General features: G+C 36.3%; 1 protein-coding gene across 5 annotated transcripts in view; it reads left to right on the top strand.

The window, feature by feature from the left end:
• The first annotated feature begins 7,298 nt into the window (after positions 1-7,298).
• The window catches only part of LOC115239534, a 226,794-nt gene continuing 208,436 nt past the window's right edge, over positions 7,299-25,656 (top strand). For 2 of the 5 annotated variants that reach the window (XM_029814104.1, XM_029814099.1), the window contains exons 1-2: positions 7,299-7,540; positions 8,863-9,108. The gene's annotated coding sequence lies outside the window, so the exon portion shown is untranslated. Of the gene's footprint in view, positions 7,556-8,862; positions 9,109-25,656 lie in introns of all 5 variants that reach the window. The other 3 variants (XM_029814100.1, XM_029814102.1, XM_029814103.1) reach the window with 3 other exon arrangements.

Below are 25,656 nucleotides of genomic sequence, written 5' to 3'. Positions count from 1 at the left end.
GGGAATTCAGCGTTTTTCCTGAAGCGAATAGTTTTTCAGATATTTTAAATACCCGGAGAAGTGAATATCTACATATTATAAACTCCGTTAGTTTTTCTCTACTATATCACTGAAGAATTGTTCCAAGTGTCATCTTTCATTTGGGTTTGAAAATATAATTCACACCGTAAGGACGGAAAGTTAATCACGCATAAACTGTAATGCAATGTATAAAAAATAGTAAAGGCTTAAGTGCAAAGTTGCACGTGGTTAATGAAATAAGGCGAGAAGAGCGGATTTTAAAAAGTTTTAATTAGTTTTTATACTTATGAAAAAATGCATCTTGTTCTCAATGACTGCGAACAAAACTATCAGCTTCCCGCTATTAACACCCCAAGATATAAATAGAAATGCGCTTTATTTTTTATTTCTATTATGACGGCCGACCAATTTGTCTATTGTTGCTAACAGTCTCGAACGTGAAGCTTATCGACTTATTTGAAACTGTACCGAACTTTGCAATTTTTGTTAACAAAGTGTTCAACAAACGCTAAAAGGGCTAGTCGGTTCCCGCGAGATCCTTTGCCGCGCGCTTCAGCTTAACATTAAGTGTTTCGGAAGGGGATTTACTCAGCAATGAATAAGAACGCCACTTAATATCAGGCGAGTATACATATATCTGGCGCCTTCATTAAAATGCAAAATTTCCTGCAATTGCCTTATTCCCGCGCCCGCAATGACGCTGCCTGTTTTCTCGCCGCGTCGCGCTCACAACGACGCGCTTTTATGCACTGAGTGTGTGTGTGTGTGTAACATTTTTTTCACGTGGGAGAGACGAGTTTATATTCGCGAACGAGTAAAGTCATTACCCGTATTCCCTTCGCTCGTATCCTTTTTTCCTAGTCTCCAACATTTTTTTTACCTTGCCTAAATCCTCGCAGGACAACCAGGGCGAGTTGCTTTCACAGTTATCCGGTACGAAGCTTAACGGATGCGAGTAGAGTAAGGGGGGAGGGTTTGCTAGGAAACTCAGATAAGAGAATCGCCACTTACCGGGAGAAAAATGCACCGTGCTGATTAAAGAGTTTCCCCAGGAACGGATTGTGAATTTTTCCTCATACCCGCGAGCGTCGTAGAAATTCCGCGAATGTTGAAACTTTAGTAATGTCGCACGGATGTGTAAGGATACATTTTTTAAGTGATTCACTCGTTCACATCGTAACAAAAATAAAATATTGAATATTAAAGAAGTGGTAAAACAGTATAATAAAATCTTTAAATAAATTTTGACGTTAATTTTTGCATTTATAAGAAGCAATTTTTGTATTTATAAGAAGGACTAAGCTAAATTTCATTATCTTCATAAGACACTCATGGCATCTTGCAATATCTTAGTTTACATCACAACGAGTTACGTCCCTGCGTCTTGCCTAAAGATCTTTAAGAGTCAACCCCGTCCTCTTCTCGTGCAGCGCATTCATTCTCGAACAAAGTTTTAGTCGAAATAACGGAGGGTGTAATTGACTAAGATACTAGATAGCACGTGCAACCGACGAGTTTGCGCGACTGTCTTAGCCGGGTCACGAATCTTCTTTATTGTCGAAGTCACAGCGCAGACATCGGCAATGTTACCAAATAAATGGTATACATACTCTTTTCAACCTAGACCTTTCTACACAATCGTTCTCTCGCGCTGTTCGACCCTAAACTTGCCTCTTGTCTACCGGAATTAACCGACGCCGCGTTACTAACTTCGGGGATGAATCGGGTACGCGGAGGGCATAAATTAACTTGCATGACGTCGACACGAGTTTAACTAGTTCCCAACACTTTTTACCAGACCGCATCACGTCGTTTTAGTACACATTGTACTCCGTCTCGTTGTCACTTACTTGTGCACACATTTTACCAAGGCAAAACAAACAAAATAAAAAAAAAGAGAGAAAAAGTCGATAGCACACTGACATTTACAAGACATAAACAAGACGAGTTTCGAACATAAAAGAAATAACCATTTAACCGATCGATATTAAAGAAACGTCATATCTACTGTCGTGCAGAAATTAAAGCTAAACTGTATATGTTTGGTGAAACTGCAATCAATCTAAACCATACGTAAATTATAAATATAGTTCTATTACTGCAAATTATTTCATTTAGTATAGAACGCATCCTGTTATTTTTGACGAAATCTCTGCCATAAAGTTTCGTTAATTTTATTAAGATGTTTAATGATTTTTTCAATCAGAATCGGTTATAATTTTTGACACAGGGATCAGTCATAATGCTAACTATGTAGCAGGATGAGCAAAATGTTACTCGATATATACATATTAGTTTATTTTTAATTTTATTATGCCATCCCGACTGTGGCCTCATTCATTATTTTACGTGATAAATGATATTAATAATAAATAAAATAGGATAGAGAAAGATAGAGGTAAAATAAGATATTACATTATTACAATATCGGTTGGTTTTTGCAAATTTGTGTATGATAATTGCAGTGGATGCAATATCATAATAGTGGAAAGATTAATTTGTGCGCGCATACCGCTTGATTGTGCAACGAGAAAAGAGATGCTAATGCAATAATTTGTCAAAATTATATAGTACTATAATATTGAATGTTTTGATATTCGGAGATAAAAAATCCAGAGGTATTTTCGGAAAATGTTTATAAATTTGCATTGAAGAAAGAAAGAGATTTGATTGATCGTCACCGGAAATTAAAAATAAAATTTTTTATTGCTATTTTGTTCAAGCGCATTCTATTGAGAAATTATTTACGGTTCAATACAAAGTGAAAAAGTGAAAAAAATACACTGCAACTACACAGAGGACAGTTTATCAGCCATTGGTCAAAGAGCGAATGGTCTTCAAAAGGCGAGATTGAACGAGCCGACCCGCGTACTTCCCTTTCTTCAACATAAAAGAAATGAACGTCGAGAATCAATGGCTATGCTACAAGTCGAGCTGAATCGACAGAAACGAAATTCCTATGGTTTACCACAAAGAGACGCATAATTATATTCGATCCGATAGAGTTTCGAAATCGTTTAAAAAGTTGCAATATCCCAAGCATTTTTCTCGCGACACTATTCAGTTTGCTGAAACGAAAGCAGGATGAAGTTTAAATCGACAAGAATATTAAGAATGTATGTATGTTAATTCGACGATGTATACATTGTAATGCTTGCCTCAAGATTTACGTTGGTTCGGCGCAGCCTTCACAAATCCACGAAGCAGTACGATAAACTTGGAGCTTCAACGATGAAATTCCGCGCGTAAGACAAGCTCGATCACGAATTCATTTCGTTGTGAATTTATCCAGCTGGCACAGTTTCAGATTCGTAGCTACGATGTCGTCGCACTTTGCGCGCTCAACTAATCTGAGTGTACGGAAAACTAATCAATTTACTAACGCCGCGCATTAATTGCGGCTTCGGTAACCGTCGTGTAAGTAAGACACACACACTCACGCTTTGCTTCGTGCCCTGAATTATTCAGCCGAGTGTAACCGCGTTCCGCGTCATCGTCCTACTTTCAAAACTTCGCACTTTAGCGACTTAATCGTAAGACTGAGACAGTGGCGCGATCAATTCGCAAGTCGAAAGCGCCTTACATAGGAAAATCACAAAGCAGCCGAATAAAATTTCGATACGAATTTCTCGTAAACGTTATGTGAAACTTTGTTTCAGAATTCATTGTTCAAACAGTAATATCTCATGCGCCCTTTTCCTCTCCCTCTCTCTTTCTCTCTTTGTTTCGTATATACATTTTGAATTAGAATCGATTGTCTACTGTCGCGAGAATAGACACGACACACGACTCGATGGTGATGACCCTTGGTTCAGAGAATTCCGTATGCTAATAAGTATTTACAATCCGGAAAAAATCTATACTAAACCATACGTAAATTATAAATATAGTTCTATTACTGCAAATTATTTCATTTATTATAGAACGCATCCTGTTATTTTTGACGAAATTTCTGCCATAAAGTTTCGTTAATTTTATTAAGATGTTTAATGATTTTTTCAATCAGAATCGGTTATAATTTTTGACACAGGGATCAGTCATAATGCTAACTATGTAGCAGGATGAGCAAAATGTTACTTTAATTTGATAATTTTTAATTTTGATTCTAATTTAAAATTAGTTTGATGCATTTTGTTCTAAGACGATTAGCTAACTACTCATTGTGAAAGTTGAGATTGGACTTAAAAGTTCTATTATTTTCTATGTCAATCTGTTTTCTTAACAAGAATATCAGTTTACAAAGAAGCATTAATTTATATGAAATTATCGATTATCGAAGGAGACAATTTATCACGAGTAAAGAACGTAATTAATGAAATCTGTCGTCAATTAAGGTTCTCTCGTTAGTCCAAGCTTAGGAAAGTCCTTTTTCCCTAAAAAAATCTGTCCCACAAACCAGTGTCAATCCAATGTTGGCCGTATCTCTCAGGTTTTTTGGTTCCGTAAGCACGCTCATTTCGGCGCAATCGTCGAAATTATGGCGGGTGAACGTATCGCGAGATACTCCCTAGTTATCACCGAGAGGAAAATACGTAGCAAGAGGGCGCGAATATGCCGTGACGTGGCTGTGATTGCCTCGCTGGCATTCGCGTCTCCACGCGGCTGATGGAATTCGTGAAACTACGAACACGTTGGTCGTTGACCTTTCTGTTGATCAGGCAGTAATGCCGACTGTGCAACACATCGCATCGTATCAAGAGATGTATGCCAGAAATGCACGATCTGGCATTGAGATAATATGAAATAAAATCATATAAGCAAATAAGCAAATTTTATTTTAGTGGAATTTTTATATATTTATGATGATAACAAACTGTTCTTTAAAAAACGAATGTCATGAACGGATGATCTATTATTTAATATTTTAATATTTTATAGTATCAATTATTTCAATTTAGCCAGAATATAAATTATCTCTCATTCTACAATATTTATGCATAATGCAAAGCGCTTTGTTTAGCGCTTTGTAATGCATATACTTATTGACATAGCTAAAATCAATTCCGATATTTTATATGGGTGTTTGCCTTTCGCGTGTGTATCGCATTATATTATTCTATAAAAGTCAAACATTGCGCGATCGTCGCGGGACAGGTTCCACAATTGTCCCAGGGAATTCACACTTCTGTTGACTAACTGGCGCTGCGTTCATTCGCAACGATAAGTTTGTCACGATTATCCCGATACACACAGTTGACAAAGCGGGAAATTAAAGCTCGTCGGATGCAGGGAGCGAAATTCTGAGCGCGATCCCAGCGGAAATTTGCTGCGCATCGCAATACACATATTTATAGAGATCTAACGCGTTACACGTCCACAGTGCCGAGCCGCGGCACTACTTCGAACATTTTGACTATTGTCTGGACCAGCGGAGACTCTCTTCGTCTACGCAATTTGTCCTTCGACGGGTAACTCGCAACACACATTCATCCGCGATAAGTTCGACGATTGCTCAGGAGCACGTAGGTTCCCGAGGAAATTAAAACTTGGCCAATTCAAGCACGCGCGAGCGTGGACAGTTTGCAGTGGCTTTATTAACTAACGGCACGAAAAAAGAAAGAAAGCCACCAGAGGGGCCAGACTAATGAGAGATACGGCAGAGTCGCTGGAGATGCCCCCTCGTCGCCAACCTCTTTCTCCGCGCGCGCGCTCCGAAGCGAGTAAAACCACCCTCGTCGAAATACGAAAAACCCGCGCCGCGGTTTTCTCTCCAGGGTAATCTTAATTCTCAAACTGTTGCCTCTTCTGTGCCGCGACGGCATGTTTCCCAGTTTTGATCAGCGTCCGATGAATGAAAAATTCAGCGCCGCAACGCACGAATTACCCCTCGGGGCGCTTTTATTAGAATACTTTGCCAATCTTGCAGTCGCGGTCATGTTCAATTTGTCAGCTTTAATGAACCTGATTTCTAATGTCTCGGTGTTCTTGCGTGGCCAATTATTGATATTTTTCCATTTCATTCCGTTCATTCTTTTCGACGGACATCAGACGAAACTGCACGTCATAAATATCTGATAAATGTTTTTGGATATTTTATTATCTCTGAGCGTTCTAGAATCTATCTAGATTTTTAAATACCTATTAATGTTATTTTTGTTATAATGTTATTATTTGACCGCTGTGCTTTTAATTTTAAATGATATTTTCATGCAAGAAAAAAAATTGAAAAATGAATATAAGAAACGCGTACAATAAAGTGTGTATCAATTATTCATCGTGTTAAATATTTATGCTCGTAATTGAAATTATTTAAAGCAAATGCGATATATATGTACATATATATACATGTATATATGTATATATATATGTACATATATTACATATTTGTAATATTTGACAAAATGAATTGAAAACAAACAAAATTAAAAATCATGAGAGGGCTATTGTTCCGTTATTTTCATCGCGTATTAGCGAGCTGTAAATTCTTGTAAATATTTCAACGGTCGATATTCATTCAATTGCTGCAAAATTGTGTCGCAAATGAACGACCACAGTTGTTCGTTAATTTACTTTAGCGATATTATCAATTACAGTTCGACGTACGCCGATTTAATCAATGATTACGTACACAGTTTAGTCATCATATTCAGCACATACGCCAGCAAACATTGAATAAGACCTTTGAAGTTTTATATTTTCGCATATATTAAACATCTGATGAAACGAAACATAAAGCAAACATCTGTATTTTTCTTTCTCGGTAGACCAAAAATATTTTTGTTTAATTTTGTAACTAAATTACTGTTTATCAAGATATTTAAAATTATTTAAATTATTATTGATTTAGCATTTACTTTACGTAAACTGCACAGATTAGAGCTTCTTTGCATGTTTTATAAAAATTAACAATTAATAATTATTATTTCAGAAATATTTTAGATACATACACGCAAAGATGTTACAGTTGTCAGATGTCGAACTTTCTTTAGTAACGTCCACGACAGAATAATCCCGATACAATCGCTTGGGAAGGAAACCCTGCTATACATGAAAAAATAAAGAATTGCACCGCTTATAATTCAGTGAAGCCGCAAGATGAGGCGAAGAAAGGAGAAATTTTCGACGTCCCGCGTGAACGGGACAGGACCGTACTTACGCCGATGTGAATTAGGATAGGACGCAGTCCGCGGAAAAGCACAAGCGCTTGCGCTAAAAGCTACGGCTTGCGGAGGGTTGAAAGAGGGGAAGAGGGTACGAGAGAACTCTCGTTGGGGTGGGGACAGGGATCGTGGTTGGAAGCTTCTGCGGGAAACGGAGAATCTGCGAGTGTCAGTACGATTCGCGACGCGATGCCCTTCGCTCCCCCGGTCCGTGCTTAAGGGATGGTGGGATCGTGGGCTTGCCGGTTTCTCCCGTTGCGTCGTCGTTGAGAGCGACGGGGATTGCTAACTCTCTGTGCGCGACAGGTTCCACAGAAATCGAAATCTACTCGTACGAAAGTAGTCGCGATAACGAGCAAGTATGTAACAAGCAGTCGCGCGCGATCGGTTCTAGTTTCCTCTACGGAAATGTGTTAGACGTGAGTGAGAATTTGGTAGGATTAATTTTGCGTTGCTCGGAAATGAGCTCTGTCACATCGTTCTCGCGACTCTCGTTACTAGCCGATGAAGGAGCAATCGGTTATTGTTTCAATTAATTATTCGCGACGATCGTGCGAACCGGTCCAAGATACGCGGCCTCTTGCGAATTCTTGTCTATTAATACGCCGCGAGAGCTCTACTGTGAGAAAATTATGCAAACGTAATTTCCCGTTGCTCAGCGATTCGCGCCGAAGAAACGCCGGCATAGCGGCGTCCAATCGCGCGTTTACCATTATCGGAAAATAGCGGCGAGGTGCTCGAAGTAAATTTTAAGATACGACGCATCTCTCTTTGGTCCTACCCTCTTCTCTGTCGTACCTGCGAGCCCTATGTCAACCCCTTTCCACCTTATTCGTTTTCCGCTCACCAACTTCTCTCGTGCAACTTTCCCCTTAAATTGCGTTAGAAACTCGATCTGCGACGTGCGATAATAATGATTGAAAAGTTTTAGCAACAATTATTGACTAAATTTTCAATGCGGCGTTTTCAACTCCTTCCAACTATTCTTTTCATAATGCGCCTTTCTCACTCCCGACATCTCACAATTTCACGCCAAAAATTTCAGAAAATTAATTGAAAATGAAGTACAATGAGACATTTCTAATCTAAATTCATATATCATTAATAATTATAGGAATGTGTCATATTAATAGATAAAATGTTTCATTTATAAAATAATACATCTATTGCTCTTTTGATACTCAACCAAATTTCAGTGGTTTTTCTTTCTTCGCGTATTCCGCGCTGCCTTATAGTTTCAATGGGAGTTACCGACTAAATTGCATTCAGAATTCAATTCCATGGGGATAATAATAATGATCCAAAGCTCTTACGCGGCAATTATAAACGCGGAAACTTAGCATGGATGAAAGTTCGTCGCCCGTTTGCATTCCCTTATTGGCACACCGATCTTTGTAACATAAAAGCTAACGAAGAAAGATGATTAAATATATCTGTCCCATTTTAGTTTTAGTAAACACATATTTGTGTCCGCAAATCGATATTTAATTACGTATTTAAAGACACGCCGCTATAAAAAAGATGCAATTTAATTTAAAAAAACGTTCATCTTAAAATAACTTTTATAAGATACATGAGCCACAAAAATATTGCGTCGAAAAATATTTATACAAAACGTAAATTAATTTTATAAATTAAATATTGCAAGGAAACATAAAATATTAAATAACAATAAAAAATGCCGGAGTTAATGAGATAATTAAAATCAATATTTTAAAATCGAATGCAATTCGTGATACAGTTAATTCCGTTATAATTATGCAAAACTAAAAAACTGACAAGTGAAAACGTGTTATTCGCGATTGAAAGTATTATGCGAGCTCATGGTGAACAACTCAGAGAGAAGCAAAAGGATTATTAATATGGATGGCTGGACAGATATTAATTGATAAAATATTAGCAGAATTCACTGTAAACGTATATATAACGAGTACGTGATAAATTAATCTATGAGAACTTCTCGCCATCGATTGGACGAAATTTAACGGTGAGTGCACACGTACACACACATATATTTGTAAGGTATTTTTATTTTTGTATGTTATATAATATATCAAAATTATGGTTAACAAGATATTTTGTATGAAATGTTAAATAATACTAAAATTTTTATTTACTTCATTTGCATAAAGTTATTGATACTTTTATCGAGCTTAATTTCTGATCGGAGACACTAATTTCTCTTTATGAGATATCTGCTTTTTCGTAAATTGAATACAATAGTCATAAATTTAGACTTATATCATATATTCCTGGTAACATATTTACCAATTAACAAAAGTAGCAGTTAGCTACGGAGGCGTTGCCTTAATTTTCCTTTCTCGTCTTAATTCTCCGCGGTAATTCGCACTCATATTTTACGTCGTTAAACCGGAACCGTAATGATGGTAAATTACGTGTAACATTGCGAACAGCACATTTGAATGTCGCCCCTTCTAAGGTGATTCGGTGAAAATGTAAGCGCTATAAACGATTCTGTTTTATGTATCCCACAATTTATGATGAAATAATCATCGCGAGACCGCAAATAATCGAGAATTAATATAATTAATTTTAACGCCATCAGTCGTTTACATTGTTGATTTGTTATTTATTATATGTTGTATGATTAATTCATCACGATAAAATAGCTGATTATGCTCGCACATTTAAAGATAATATGTTGCGCGACATAAAAAATAATCCTGATTTGAGCTCGTTAATAATTTGCCTCATTGATCGGATTAAATTGATAATTTCTCGTTATATATTTCATCTGTTAATTCAATCGATGTTAAGCCCAATTATTCATTACGAAATTATATCGGATTTAAATATAAGCACATTCTGTTTTCACATCAGAGAACTAATCTTCAAGTAACATGCGACGGAAAATATGCTTTTATAACGTTTTCACGTATATGTATATTTTTCAAAATTAACCCTTAGGTCAATATCCAGACATCTGGATATCCATTTAACGCTTTAAGTTAAAAATTCTAAAGTTTTTAGGAAAACGGTTTCTTCATTATTTAAATAATTTTATATTGATTAATATGTTTAGAATAAAGTTCAAATATACAATTTCTTGATTATATAATAGAAATATTATGAGAACATTGGACATATTGACATAAGAAGTTAAATATTAAATATTATTTTTTGTAGAATATATATTTATGATTGTTCTCGATATTCCCTTCTAGTATTGTTTTTACATAATGCTCAGAAATTATTTTAAAATATTACGAGAAACACATGAAAAGATCAGAAAAAACAATTACTATTTCTCTATACTTTTATATACTTATATCTCAAATAAAATTTACGTCTATTTATTAGATTGATAATTCAATGTGTTACACACTCTTCTTCTATTTTTACTTTTAATATTGTATAATGACATATCAATTTTTTAACGGTTTGTTTATTCTCCCATATATCACAAAAAGTTTTCGACAGCATAATTGATTTCATTTTCTAAAACATAAAACATGTGTCCTGCCGGAAATAGCTTACCTAGTCAAGAAAATTAAGAACTGTTTTGTCTATAGCGACGCTAGTATTATCTTGTTTTCGTTGGGAAATCGTTAGCGTCGAAGTAAAATACAGCGAAATGCACTAGCATCAGAAAAAGCAGCTTGCAAGCACCGCGTCAGCATTCCATTCCGCCCTGCTCAATAAGCGATACCGTCATCGTCGAAATTCTTAGGAACATAAAATCGCGGAAGCGTCTGACAAGAAGAGAATCTATATTGCTCGTTCCATTATCTTTGCCTTCATGAAAAATAAATTTGGCGCATTATCTACGAGAAATATGCCAAATAATTGTATGAAATACTATGCAAATTATATTCCAAACATTCTTTTTGTCTCCTGTATAAAAGTGACACGTGACAACATCCACGTGAGATGCGAGTATAACAAGAAATTATTTACAAAATTGTATAAAGCAGCCGAATACAGTATTGCGTTTTGATCACAAACAATCCGATAAACGATTCTGTATGTTTGGACAAAAGGTAAAATCAATTCACAAAATTGGTTTTTCGAGCGAACAAATGAGAGCTCTAGAGACGAGTTAACTGCCTCCCTCCCTCAAGGGAACTATTACTAATCAATAGTCGGTCAAAACAATGGTTTAAATATGCTTGCGTGCGCATGACATCCAAAATGACAATGCTTTTCTAGCGAATTTTTAAAGAATGAGCGAGAAAATGCCAAATTGTCTTCTGAAAGCATATCCCAAAATAAAATTCTATTAAAAAGTAGACATTTGCAGGTTGAGCACAATGATAACACATATGCAATTTTAATTTAAAAATATGACAAATATTTAAATCTTGTGTGTTATCTAAAATATAACATTAACTTACGGAAAATTGCATTCTTCACTAAATCTTCCGATTAAGTTTATTCAAGAAGAAATGTCTACAGCGGCCGTTCAGCATCATTATGAATTATGCATCGCGATGGCGCACCAAGAGAGAGAGCAAACTTCTCCGGTTTTCCATTTATATTAAGCGTCACGCAAACTCGTCAGCGTCAAGTGCCGAAACTCGAACGATTCGCGTGAGCTTGCAATTAACGAACTTCCCAGTGAAGAAATCCTAGGAAAGATCGCAGCATTCATCTATGAATCATAATAAAGTAATATGTTCGTCGCACGTTTATTTTTTAATGCACATTGCTGCGCAGAGTCAATGTGTGCCTTAGTCATAAGAGTACTCTTTCAATATACATGACACAACTTTAAGGAACATAAAAATTGCAGAAGCATTTGATAAAAAAAATAATCTACATCATTCGTTTCATTATCTTTGCCTTCATGAAAAATAAATTTGATTATTCACGAGAAATGTACCTAATAATTCATGGGAAAGATTCACGGGATTTAAGCAAATCCGCAATTAAAGCATTCAATTTCACAAAAATCAGAATTCTGATCTCTTTATGGAGATAATTTCTACAAATTCTTTTTTATAAAGTTATATGAATCATGTGTCGGTACAATTTTGCAATAAACATAACGTTATTTTACGTATGACGCAATTATGCTACTATTTCTTGTTACATTATATTCTAAATTATGATTTTTCAATAACGTTTCTCGCGCGGGTTAATTACATGAAATCACGTTCTTGTCAATATCGATCATAAAGCCGATCTCGCAAAGCTTGTCAATGGATCAGCGAAGACGGCTTTGCGAATGTCAGCGCGATTGCGTGATCGAAACTGTTCCGGTAATGGGACCTGTGACACGGTACGTTGCTCCTCGATACAGGGATTGTAATGAACTAACTCCGCGCCGGAATGTCAAAGGTCTCTTGCCAGTCTGCCTTGAAGCCTAACTTTGATATCTCATTCCTTGACGCGTATCACACGAGTGACAGCGGATCCATCACACAATTAAACGCCATCAAGGTCTGGCCGGAAATAAATAGCAAATATCGTCAGGCTGACTATGTTGGCGATATAACGATATCGACACCGTTAGTCAATCACTCGGTGGTGCATGTGTTTCATTGCGATCGCACTGTCTAGGAATTTAGGTCACCGAAACTGTAATGAAGCTCTATGGGTTAATAGCAAAAGAGATTGATACCCCGATACGCTTTAATCAATCGCCATCTTAAATCATCTGTGACCATGCTTAAGTTCGAATTAAGATACCGCTATAAATCAAAACTTATTTGATTCGTTTTGTTGTATTGGACTTGAAAAATATTTTCAATTTTATTTTTTTTAGATAGTAAGTGATAATAAAAAATATGTTATGCAAAACTCTGAGTAAAATTAAATATAATAAAAAACAAGCAAGTCGTTTATAACGTACATTTATTTGCACATTAAATTTGATTCCACTTTATTTTTTAGGATTAAACCTATTTTAAATAATTTAAAATTCACAACAGAATTTCAGAAAGAAATTTATTTATAATTTTATCTATCGCATGTTCTAATTTGTATATTCTTTGATATGTATTTTGTATATATGTGTATCTTAATTTGATAAATGTTTTCTATATTTACGATGCATAAAATTATGAATAAAGCTACTTCCGTATTCAAATTATAAATCATCTAAAGTGGGCTTTAATGTAAGGTACAAAGAACAAGCTAATAGCTGAAACTTATTGACGGATTGATACATTACGAAGTAATGCAGTAAATACATATATCACTCGGCACAAATTCGACCACTGCTATTCCCGAATATCGTTTATATCTACATACATATTGCTAAATAATCAATTGCGCGTGCTACATATGTAGCAGCAAGCTAATATAACGGCATAAATGATGGATTATTAGCATTCGTCTCATTAACTTCGCCATACATTAATCCGAATATCAACTGTTTCCGAATATAAACGGAGGAATTGTGCTTTGTTCGTCAAATTTTTAAACAATTCCAATTTTAAAATACGCGAATAAAAAATAATATTGGAATTCGATAAAAGATTGGATATTACATCTTTACATAATGACCTGATGATCTAATAAATATGCGATTATTGACTTACAAGTATCATTAAAAAGAAATTTTTTGAAATTGCATTGTTTGTTCGCCAAAAAGATAGGCTATCAAATTTACAAAAAATATACAGACAAAATATCAAATATAAAAAGAACCACTTAATATTGTTATTTATCAGGCTTTGCTTGTCGTAAATCTATTCTGTTGCATAATTTGTAGCGAATAAACTGTCGTGCATAAAATCCGTGGACGGATAACCGACATCGAATTGATATCCACTTAGTTGATCTCTCTCGATAAATGTCGCGCGCGCGAAAATCTCTCGCGATGAGTCATATATCGTGAGCAAGCGCGCGATATCAAATTTGACGGGCGATAAACCGTTTTCAAAGTTATTTGGCTTTACGCCATAAAGTTACAAACAACCTTGCATGTTACAGCTCAAATGACCCAGATTCGACAATATCACTTACTTCTAGTCAATGTTTGAAATTCAACGATTTTTTTTATAAGATTGTATTTTACGATCGGCATTTAAGAAACATCTACATATTTAATAACATAATACGTATTAATTATTCAGCATAAAGATGCAATTGTACCGCCACGTCTTTAAGATTTGACTGTGAATTATTGCGATGTAGAGCGCAAGACGTCAAACTTGAACGCCGTAAACACATTAAGGCTTGTACCGGCCTTGTATAATACTTTGTGAATACCAATGCAACACGAAGTGACACAGGGTCGACGCCACTCTTGTTGCAATGCTACAGCCAACTACATAACCGCTTATTGCCCGCCAGTTCGTGTCGGTGACGCTGCAACGAGGCAGTGCGTCCTTTGTGATTGACATCCACGCGGTTTAATACTCGTCGCGTTCACGTCAATTAAAGTTTAGCGATGTTGCACGAGCAGCCGATAGCGCGATACGTCCGAAAGCGGTCGGGATAAAAGCCCCGGCACTTGAAAAAATATACGGCCCGCGAAATTCCGCGAATGCAGAGAATATTGTGTTTGAAATGTATAACGCATGCAGCCGGCATAAGGTTTTGCCGCGACAGCTATATTTCAATCGTTATATCACGTCGCGTCGAATGGAAAGAAATCGTAGCAGAATCAACAACGCAACAAACATCTCTGCGTTACGTTACCTGTGGAAAATAGAACTTTTTGTGAAAATGCATAATACAGAAGGAAACTCTAGCATGCTGTTTTTATGGATACTATATTAAAAATTGCGAGAATTTTTCTGATTATATTGGTAAAAAAAATTATATTAAAAATGAATAAATAATATATAATATTATTACGTCATGTACACGTCTAAATATTTTGTTGTACATTAATAAAAAATGCAGGCTGTTATATGTTAATATCGTTTTAATATATAGCTCTATTACGTAATGTTACGTAATGTCCTATGTACGTATTAGTCTCACAAAACTGTTTTCGCGAATATACCCAGAATTAATTAAAACATAGCAACATCCTGATGGACGTGTTTAAAAGTTGTTCTTAGCGTTTGTACGTGGTTAGACTGATTTTATTCCGTATGAAATTCAATCCGCAATGCTTTCTGACAGCTTGCGTAATTTGGTGTGGACCAATTAAATGTTCCGATAAACTTTGGGAATTTGTACGATTAATTACACTATCACCGAATATCTGCTTGTGATTTGTGATTAGAAACACGTTATAGCACCTGCAGCGCAGAGAGTTTGAAGTTAGTCAAATTTCTGTTATCTGTGATGCTTTCGCGAATATTAATGGTATCACAGTTGAGGAAACAACGTCAATTTATTCAGCGCGGTATTAAAAGGCATTAGTAACAAAGAATGAAGTTTTTCTATGTTAATGAACTGAATTTTCTAAAATGCAACGGAGGCAGCATTAAACCTTAAGAGAAATGTTTCATTAAGATAACGAGTAATTCCAAGAGAAATTAACGAATTTATTTTCTTTAAATCATGAGGATTAAAAAATATTATAATATCTTTATGATTATTTGTTGACCATCGAATTTATCATAAACCTTGCAGAAATCGTAAATGTATTGTGTGGAAAATGTCAATTTTCATTACAAAAAGACACAATTGAGGACCTGACAATATGAATTGCGCGTAGAAGGTATACCAATTGGGAAGCAAATAGAACAATTCAACAGAGAATTTGGCTGCAACGGATTAATCTAATTTGGTCACCGCAGGATTTGCGCAAACTATATATACATACATTTTGTGATACAGTAAAGTATCGTTAAAGCCGCATTCACGATGAGTTTGTCTTCCTTTGTCAAAAAAAACTGAGTCTGTTTTTTTTTGACAAAGGAATATTATATATATATATATATATATAATTGAAAATATAATTGAAAAACTCTATAAACATCATAAATAATAAGTATCATATCCTGATGTATGCGAAAAACAAGATTAATAAGTCTCAATAGATGTTATAATTACAATTTTTATATGTTATAATTATTATTTTTATACTATGTAAGTATACACGTATGTAAGTCTCTTAAATGCTGCACAATGCCATTGTAGTTCCGCAACGCAATGAATCTCGAAAACTGGTTGTGTCAAGGGGAGAATCGGAGTGGGTGAACGGCGCCAGCTGAATTATTTCACGCCCCCCTTCCCGTCTAGCTTTTTCTACTTCTGTCGACATAAATGATGATTACATAGGGAGTCCTCGTTGCGTTTGGATGTAGAAAAAAAAAAAAAGGAAAAGGAAGATCCGCGCGAACTTTTTTCCGCTCCACACGGGATAGCGTTAATTAACCCGGCGAACGAATCTCGTCCATTTTCGCGCAATGACTTACCGTTCATTAAGCGCGTAATCACTTGATGCTGTCTTTTCGCGAATTATTTTTATGCGTACGCACCATTGGACTTTAACTTATAGAAATTTTATCGCTGACAGTCTTATTATTAAACGCAAGAAAAGTCAATGGACGCGCTCGGAAAGTTGCAACGTACAAGTACGTAACTACGAAAGCAAATCGATATCGTATCCAACAAATTCGGGGATTTGTGAGTTTTTGTATAAACCAGAAGGATAAACGTACTTCCCCGTTGAAATCGACGAAGATGTATCTCGAAGATTCTCCTCTACACGCGACACGCCTGATCCTGAATGCGCGCGCTCATGAAAAATTTATGCATAGAAAGAGTCCGCTAACGCATACGAGGATGACGACGAGGGCGGCGAACGAGAAAAGCTCGTCTTCGAAAATCAATTTGCGAAATAAGTTCAGTACATTGAAATTGAAACAACCGATGTCACGCAATCATAAATTCGCAAACTAAATGTACATCTTGCGAGAGATAAAGTACAACAAATCTCTTTGTCCTGTCAAATTGAAGATTTTACTGTTCTAAAATTTTAATTTATCGACAGTGACGATTAGATAAGCGAAGGCCCAGCGTATCTCGCATCGATACAGCGCTGTACCGTGCAACGCTCGGAAACGCGCGACAGCGGCTCGCAGGGCCATCATTTACCATCAAACAGACCACGCATGGAATAATATACAACGTGCCAGTCTTGCCCGCGCGGTATCAGGCAATAATTCCTGCCCAGATATCTGCATAATATACAGTCGACGGCGAGAGGATTCTCTCCATACAAACGTTTACGTTTCGGATACGTTCTCGATGGACGCGCGACCATTTCACTCGCTTCGAGATGCGTTCAAGCGATCTCGCCGATGTAAATCATTGTCTGCTTGAGCGAAATTTAGATCTTCGTCGAAGAAACGTTTAGGTAGAATCTATCGAGGTACTCGTGTGTCAGAATGAATCATTGAACGCTCGCTCTCCAAAGTTCGATAATTCATGTGACTGACGCGGGTGTCTGGAAGTTTCGAATTTCCGCAAATTAGATTCGGACGTTTATCGATGAATAGCAAAAGTAATATCGCGAAGACTTTAACCACGCGCTACCATTGGATTTCACCTGTCACCCGTTGCATTTCCGGTTGATCGATCGTCGCGGTAATACGGGGGCAAATGAAACCAATAATACGAATCGCGGGATGAATTGTCAATTGATTGGCGATGCATTTTCTTAAATGACGCGATCGCGACGAGGGGATTGCGCAGGTCGTGCACGTGGCAGGTAATGAATTCCGCGAATGGCATTTGGAAGTCATAAAAGATTTATGATATGCGCCGCGGTCGTTGTACGCGGGGGCACGCGTAATTCCGCAACAGCCAGCCGACGTGTCGCCGGCGTGACACATCATGTAAATGAAACATGTCGCACGTACATACATACACACAGCCGGAATAATGCGGGTCGCGCGACTTGATGCAAATCGCATGGCTCGTGAGCGCTCGCTTCAACGAGCGATCGATTCGAGTTTTCGCGAGAGCAAGGCTGCTGTGGCGCGGGAATAAGATTCTTTTCGAAAGAGAGAGAGAGAGAGAGAAAGAGAGAGGAGCCTTTTATCCGTATACATTACTCTAAACAACGTGCAATCACTTCCGGTTTTTTTTTCCCCTTTTTTGTTCAAGACGGCCGATATTGTGCAACACGCGATCCCTAATAGATTGGAATTTATGCTCGTAGAGTACGTAAAACTTTACGCGCGAGATAATGTAAAAGTTTTCCGTCGCTTTCTAGGGCTCAAGATATTTAGTGCCTGTAAATCTGCCAGATCGCTTCATTCTATCTGTCGCGAGAATACTACTGCATCCGAGTTTTATCGGCGGATACGGATGTTTTACGGCACTATGTAGGATTTTAATCACTCACACCGCTCAGATTTGCATCCGCGAGTTTGACCGTCGCGTGTGAATTTCTATGGTTACTATTGAATTGAACGTTCAATGATCAAACACATTTTCACATAGATTTGTAGTAATTTCGAGAATAGCTTGTGTCTCATTCGATGAACATCTCATTTCACATTTCTATTAAAACAAAAAAATAAATTTTAAAATAAATGTATCATGAAATTAATATCTACGATTAACATCGAATTTTTTAAGCGTTCCTTAAACAGATTTAATTTTGCTAATCGAACGCTATCCTCTTCCCGGTGTGCTGGATCAATACTTCAATCTTCGTTAATTTTGTCAATCAGTAGAGAAAACTCAAGTGCCACTCTCAATCTCGAACGAAAGAAAATCGAAGGGATTTTCGCGCAACACAGTTAATTAATGCACCATAAGTGTAATCGCGACGCACTACTACAACGAAGAGATCAGTGGAGACAGAACGAACGTCGACTATGTCTCGCCAAGGGGATAAGACGCGTACAAAATTAGACTGATTAGATTTAATAAGCCCGTCGGGGTTTCTGCAAGACGCCGTCTGGTAATTTGCCCCAGGGTTTTAGGAGCGCCTAATTTGAGACGCAGATGCGGTTACCGTGTTGCATCCGAATCAAGTCCGTGATACACGAATAGTATTCAATAAATGCGTATTTTGTTTTAAGAATATCTACGAATAATTAATTAAAATGATAATTATTAATAATTAAGTCATATTGTTTTTAACCGGTCATGTATTTTCACTAAATTTAGAAAAGCTTTATCTTTATATCAATTGATCGAGTAATTCATTGCTGATAAATACAATAACATTCCATTTTTTAGTAATCTTAATTACCACCGCAAAATTTAAATAAATATTGTGTGAATAACTATATTGCAAATATTATTAAAATAAAATATAATCAATACGGCCGCTAATATAATATTTCCAGCGTATACCATTACATATAATCTTGATAAGTAAAAAGTTGTACTATAAATATTAAACAATGGCATAAAATCAATAATGCTTGTAATGTGCGAATGTTTATAATTCGCAATATTAGCGTTTCTTTATAACGCGCCACTGTATGTAACCCTCATTTACTGTCATATACTTTGCTGTATTTTATAAAAGTGTATTCATCTTTCTCTTTTGCATGTTTATGACTTTTACTCTTTTACTCAAAGTAGGACGCGTATTAGGAGATCTTCCTTCTAATATTATACGACTTTACGGTGACTTAATTATTAACTTTAATATTTTTATGTGGACGCAATGAGAGTCTGTAACGGTCAATGCCGGTACAAAGATTTTACGATTATATAATAAATTATCATCTTTCAAACAATGTTTACTTGTCAGAAAATTAATTAATATGTTTTTTAAAAAACATTTTTTTTTTGCTTTCCAGTTTGAATATTTTATCCTAATATTGCTGCTACGAAAAGTAAATAAGTTAAATAAATACACTCGCAAAATATACATTCTGTATGTTAAACCGTTTTTCAATATATTACATTTTTTATTCAAATGCGTACATTAATGCTTCTGACCGGTCTCGCACGCGAGAAATATGTTTTATAAATTTTGAACTCTCTTTCCGCGGCTGTCGCTGCTATTATACAACTTCGACATATTATTACATACTATAAAAGTTGAATTCTACTCTTAATCGATCGTGATCGACAGGTCGTAAATATGAAATGAATTCGATACGTCAAAAGAGACGCTTCGTTGAATTTTCTCTGACGTAAAATAGATAAGTTCGGCAAACACAAAACGCAGTGACTGACGAATGACGAAAGGAAGACTTTGACGTGCCTGACAAGTCCGACATTAATGACGATCGAAGGGTGATACGTTGATCATGATGAGAATGGGCTCGCAGATACATACAAAAGGCTTTCTTACAGCTCGCAGCGTGAATGATGGATGCCCGTGCTTCGTAGTGTGTTTGTCTGTGTAAAACCATAAAGGTTCATTCGTTGTTTGCGGATGTGAAAAAATACCTCTATGTATCGTTAAAAAGATGAGAATAAATTATATGCGAGCGTGTATACTTCCCGAAGAGATAAAATCAAATGATCGAGTTAAAGTAAAGAGAATATTAGAGCATCTATCTTTAAAGTCTGTTAGATAAAATCTATAATTTATGACAAAATTTATGCGGGACAAAATTTTATTTATAACTTTATTGTATTCTGTAATATTTAAAGAATATATTTACAAAAAAGAAACACATTTACAAAATATTTTTTATTAATGTGTACGAAATCTTATATTTAAATATATATGCGGCACATATAAAATTATAGATATATTTTGGTCTTGAATTTTGTCGTAAAAAATAGATCATCTAAGATAGTTTTAATATACGATTAATATAGATTGCGCAATATATATTGTAATAACCATTACTAAAGTAATAAACAGTAAGTATGTCAAGAAACAAACGGATGCCATAACGATAGGATATTATATTAATGGAATTTTACACAAATAGCCGAAATGTCAAAATAAATATAGAAGATAATAAAAAATATAATTATGTGAGAAAATAGTTACTCTACGGAGGTAACTGTGACGGTTATAATTATAAGTTGCACTAGATTGAGATAGCTAACTTTGAAATATTCACGAATGTTGCAAAACACAAGCTATTGGGAATATTTTTATAGAAACTGTGAAAGAGAGTCAATACAGCCTGTCTCCACTTTTCAGAGCGGCGAAAAGTTTTAATTGGCGGGCTAATTATCGTCACGCGATGAGTGAAACAACAAGTCGCATAAAAGAAAAGTTAGTGTTATTTTTCTGATTCTTCTTCAACGTGAGGGGATAAACTTTTTTTCATTGCAATATTTCTCAAAGATCACGGATGTTTTTCTTTTAATTCTAGTCACAACATCGCAAGCTCACTTTCTCTGTTTTATAAAGTACAAATCTGAATGTAATAAAATTAAAGATGTAAGCAAAACGTAAAATTCGATAACACTATATAACTTATTTATATCGATTAAAAAATGATTTGAGGCAGAAACAAAGCATTTTATATAAGTAATAAACATGCAAAATATATTATCGCAGTTTAGCAGTCGCGTTAGACTTGTCTGATGACAAGACGCAAAGAACTGATGGAGCGAAGGTATAAAAGGGAAAGCGAGGATACCCCGACAGGGGTGACTAATGGAAGCCAAGAAAGTTCGGGGTTCAAATTCGTTTCGTCCCTTCTCTCCAGTGGACATGCAGACAACAAAGAGCCGTCGGCGCTTGCCACATTGCAAGTTTTTTCCCATCCCTGTTAAATTCCCGATCCCTTCAAGGGACGGGCGTGAACTTGAGAATAGAAGTTAGAGAGCCCGGGCTGAAGACTCAATTAGAACTTTTGTATCGCTGAAAACGATGTTTAAGCAAAGGTGATGACCGGACTCGGTGTCTCGCATGTTGATGCGGCGAGCTCGATCAATTTTCAGTTCTGCGAATATATGCGTATTTGTTTAATATATAAATAGGGCTTACCTTATTTAGCTCGCTGGCAAGCTGCATATCTCGTTAAAATGTGTAACAAATAAATTTACATAGGAAAATGAAGAATCAAAGCGAAAAAGCGCAAAATGTATAATACATTTTGGACTTCATGCAACATTTTATAAATACGATGCGATAAATGGATGCGATAGATGGTTTTCACATAGTTTATATTATTTCCATACGTAGCATACACAGCTTTAATGAAATGTACGTTTATAAAGCGCTACTCCGGCTCACAATATTAAAAATACACACGTCACTGTGGAATAGCATGCTTCATTCGCGGTTTTACGTTTACGGCCGATATAGGAACTCTACTTGGTAGTTTTTAAAATCTGCTCACGAACTCGTTATCAGGCCGTTCCATTACCAAATTACAAACTGACCGCGCTATTAGCGTCAGTGCCGGTTCGATAAATCCGGCGCGAGCCAATTTGCCAAATTGTTTATCGGGCGCTTTCGTCTCTGTTAACGCACCGTACATTTTTCACGATTCCGCCCCTCTGAAACAACGAGATTTTTACGAGTGTATCGTTAGCGTATCATTTTCAGCTTGATCAATTAGCCGATTTTTTAAACGCTCAACAAATCGATCACGTCGACAGCTGTTGTTTTTCTCGTCAAACAGCTTTTACGATATTATTTTACGCGATTCTGTATAACGAAATTTTGTAGCAAGATATATCGGTTTGGTTGTAAAATTCGTGCGTTCTTCTCGCTCGATGCCTGGATATCGTTAATTTATTGGAATTCAATTAGCTCCCTCGGGAGCCATTTATTTCCTAACCGTCCGCGTATTATTTCATGATTTAAACAATTCAACAAACTAAACTGGATATTCTCCAAGAGCAGAAGTAATACGCGCGTACGTATAAATGTACCGCGTATAAACGAGAGAGACAATCGATAATATTGCGAATATGACGTCTCTGAAAACCATTCGAAATTTAGCAATCTTTTTGCTTTTCCTCTGTAATCGCCGAGTGCATTTACGTGTTTTGGCGACCCAGGTTTCGTCTCAAGTACATTGAAACTCTCTCGGACGCAATTTGTCCAGCGAGTCTTTCAATATACGAATATATCGTATAATGCGACGTACTTAACGGATCGTGATAAGCGCTTTTGCATAAAATGCGAATTAGAGCCCAGACAGGTGGATGTGACGTTATTAAAGATTTCTATATACTACACGGGTGAAAATAAATCGATAGTCATTGGATATGATATGTTAGTACAGATCGTCTTATAATAGTCATCTTTCCGATACGACAAACAACCACTTTAGAAAGAGCCGGTTCATAGACGCGAAATGGAGAGAAGACACACAAGAAAAAGATGACAATCCGAATTGATGAGGGTAGACGGTCAGTGCCAACGTATCGGATATTTACTTGGTCGTTTATCTTGGTTCATAAATGCACGATCTCACGGGTAATTTCGCAAATTGGAAACTCAGCCATGATCACGCGCCATCCTCGGTTCTCTGTAATGAAATTTGCGGCCCTCGTCACCGTTGGCGCGAACGACGATGCCGGCCATGCAATTCTGCACGCCGCTATTCTAAATAACCGGAATTGCGAAAAAGACAAATTGAAATGATCGTGTCCTAAATCGACTCGAAATCGGGTATTAAGCGGAAGGCATTTTATTTTATATTTTTTTTTGCCCGTTTCCTATCGACAAAGAAATATAACAGAAATCACTGAATGCTGTCCAAAATGATTTCTGTCTAAGATGAAACGGTAATATATGATGATATGGTTTTCAGCTTAAAAAATGTACCTTAGAAAATTCAATGATATTATTTTCCTCTCGTTTCCTTCCTAATTTTAAATTTTTACAAAGAAAGGAACGCGTCAATTAGTTTTATTACAAAGCGTCAGTCTACTTTCAAGTAATATGATATATTTCGTATAATATATAAGTCAGTAAAATTTGGAAGTTCTTCCAATTATGCCACTCATCTTTTCTCTTCTGATTCTTTTGTCATTACATTAAAATCTTCGGAGCGTATCATAGCAGACAGTTTGAAATTCTGACAGATTTTCCTATCTCGCAGAATTATAACAATAAGCATGCCATCACATAATAAGTCTCACAGCTTGTCGACAATAGTATTATTCTACTACTTACGAAATGTACCGTTTCGTACTCTATTCCGTAATGCATAAGATTTCATTTACCTCGAGTAAAGTACTCTTGGCGTTCTACTTTAGCGCAGTTGTTTCCACGAAAATGCAACGTTTTGTGTCTGAACATCTTAAACGAACAAAACGTCAATTGATTCAAAATCCTCCTCGACGTATCATAACCGTCGAGGCAACAACACGAAACTGTGTAATATTGGCACACAGTGTTGGTTAAATCGCAATAAAAATATCATGCGCGACACAAATAAAAAGCGGCTTACATTTTTCCACTCTTTTTTTACGCATAGAAAAATTAAATATACTTTGATATAAACAAAGTAAACAGAACATTTTATCGTTATCCGATAGATAAAGTCGATTTAACCATGCGAATTATGGAGAGCACGCTTTTTTTCACGTGCACAGGTGAATTTTTTATACAATGCGCACATAAAAGCATATTGTAAGCTACATATATTTCCGTGAAATAGAATTTTTTGCAATCATACTTATCGCGACAATCAAGATCTCGATATTGTATAGTATTGTTTATCTCTGTAGAATATTGTTTATAATAAAAATTTACAACTAAATTATAAATTAACGTAATAATATTGAAACAATAATACTTATGATTTCTCATATACGTTTGTTTTACAATACTTTCACGTGCGCGCCCTATTCAATCCGAAAATTGGAAAAAAATTCACGACACGGGAGCAAGTTAAAGTACTTAATACATACCTGTCAAAACTGATTCGCTGAATTATTTGAAGCTCAACGTCGCTGCAACGTGATATTTCAAGCTGCCATCCATCTGCACGGCTTAAGATCCATACCATCAGGAATCTACGATAGATGATGTAAAACTGTCATGTTGCGTCATAATCCCTGTCGGGGAGGGACGCTTTATTGAAATATTCATAATCATTCCCTTTTTTGCTCCAGGGACGCGACGCTGTAATTTCGTGTTCATCCCTCGGAGGCATGTTCACCTTTCTACCTAAAAAAATACGATAACAATGCGATTATTCTCGGTCGCAATTCATTCTCTAAACAATTCAGATTATACTAACATAACACCAATACATACCTTTTGCATTTTTATTTATAGATCATCTTTTTTTTATTACGTCGCATAACATAATTGGCTGTTGGAGATATAAATAAATACGGCAATTTTTAATAATGACACAGATTTTCTGATTTATTATTCCTCTTCCACCGCAAGCTTTTTCAACTCGATGGCCGCAATCAAATTAATTCAGCCAATTAACCGTGTTAGAAGTCATAAATCGTTTTGCGTTAATTTGTCCGCGTTATCAAAGCGACATCGGCGTCGGCTGTTTCAGCCTGTTTAAAAAGCATCTCCTTGGTGCGAAATGTGTTCATTGTCCCATTCGACAAGCAAAGTCATATTTTCCACGGTCCATTATCGTATTCCGCGGAATACGGTGGTCGTTCGACATCATTTCGCGGCAGGTCTTTGATAATTTATCGAGAGCGTACGCGTCGTTTCGGTGCACTTTGCCGCTGTTTCTGGCTTCAGGTTATCGATCGATACCGGTTGGTGTACGTACATATACAAGCACAAGAAATTAATTTCGTATGCACCCTTCCATGCGAACTGGGATAACGAGTAGAGTCG

Source organism: Formica exsecta, unplaced genomic scaffold (genome assembly GCF_003651465.1).
Source record: "Formica exsecta isolate Colony F162 unplaced genomic scaffold, ASM365146v1 scaffold385, whole genome shotgun sequence".
NCBI classification, from domain to species: Eukaryota; Metazoa; Arthropoda; class Insecta; order Hymenoptera; family Formicidae; genus Formica; species Formica exsecta.
The sequence above is the reverse complement of the archived record's forward strand: the minus strand, read 5'-3'. Positions and strand labels throughout refer to the sequence as shown.